The sequence below is a fragment of the Cynara cardunculus genome, assembly GCF_001531365.2.
Source record: "Cynara cardunculus var. scolymus isolate 2C chromosome LG 16, CcrdV1, whole genome shotgun sequence".
Lineage (NCBI taxonomy): Eukaryota > Viridiplantae > Streptophyta > Magnoliopsida > Asterales > Asteraceae > Cynara > Cynara cardunculus.
Genome location: NC_037543.1, coordinates 12,899,241 through 12,900,627, shown reverse-complemented (window position 1 = coordinate 12,900,627; position 1,387 = coordinate 12,899,241).

Sequence of the window (1,387 nt, the reverse complement as noted above, 5' to 3'; positions counted from 1 at the left end):
GGTTTAATAATATTTTTTTATAAAGATAATAATTAAGTATTCTGTCAGAATTCAATAATTATCCTAATTATATTTTATATTTTTTATATTTTAAAATGAGATGTTTTTCCTCTATTTAATTATGTTTATCCGCAGTTAATTAAACGAATTCAGACATAGAGCTTTAATAAGTTGTACTTATGCAAAATTTACTTGTAATCTTGAATTTTAAGTAATATGCATCAATAAACAATATTTTATGCTTAAAAAAATGGTTTTTAAGAGTTTTTATCAAATGCTTTATAACATAGTATAAATACTTAAAATCATTTTGTAGAGTAAGCTATGAATTTGGTCCTTGTGGTTTGTCAAAAATAACACGTTTCATCCCTATGGTTTGAAATTGTAAAATGACGATCGTAGTTTTCAGAGACATCCAAATTTGATTCCTCTCTGTAACGGCGATTAGAAATTTCCGTTAAATGAAGGACATTTTCATCTTTCATTGATTTTTTTTGTCTTTTCTCTAATCAAAAACCATAGAGATCAAAATCATAAAATCTGCATGTATAAACTCAGCTTCCAAAAATTTAACAGGTGTAAAGCTATCACACTTCAATTTACATCTTCCTCTTCCCTTTACCTTCTGCATGTGCCCGACTTGTAATGCACATTTTTTAAAACAAAATAAGGGTTAAACCATAAGGTCTAGTGAGTAAACCCCTTGATAGCTATTACAGGTGAAAATCATCAAAACATTTGTGAAGAGCCAATCTTTGATAAGTTAATACATATAGATGACATTTATCGCATCAAAACTCAAGTTGTCGCACTATATAGATGAGACAACCAACTCCTCGCATCACAAGGATGAGATAACCCAGTTTATCGCATTAAGCGGATACGATAACACATCTTGTCGCATCACATTTATGTGATAAACACACTTGTCGCATCAAACACATGCGATAAACCAACTTGTCGCACCACATTGATGCAATCAACACAATTTGTCGCATCACACTGATGCGACAAACACAACTCCTCACACCACAATGATGCATTAACCCATTTCCTTGCATCACGCTGATGGGAGCATCTCTCTTTGTCGCATCACACTAATGCGATATAATCAATCTCATTGCATCATACAGATGCGATAACAGTAACACACATAATCAAAATATCATCTTTCACAAATTTCTTGGGTATGTCACCTTTATCCCAACATACGTCTCTCCTGATTATGCCACCCTTATTTCATAATACACATCTCTCCTGATTATGCCATCCTTATTTCAAAATACACGTCTCTTCTAATTATGTCACCCTTATTTTAAAATATACATCTCTCTTGATTATGACACCCTTATTCTAGTCAATTGATAATAACATATCAAAACCCAAG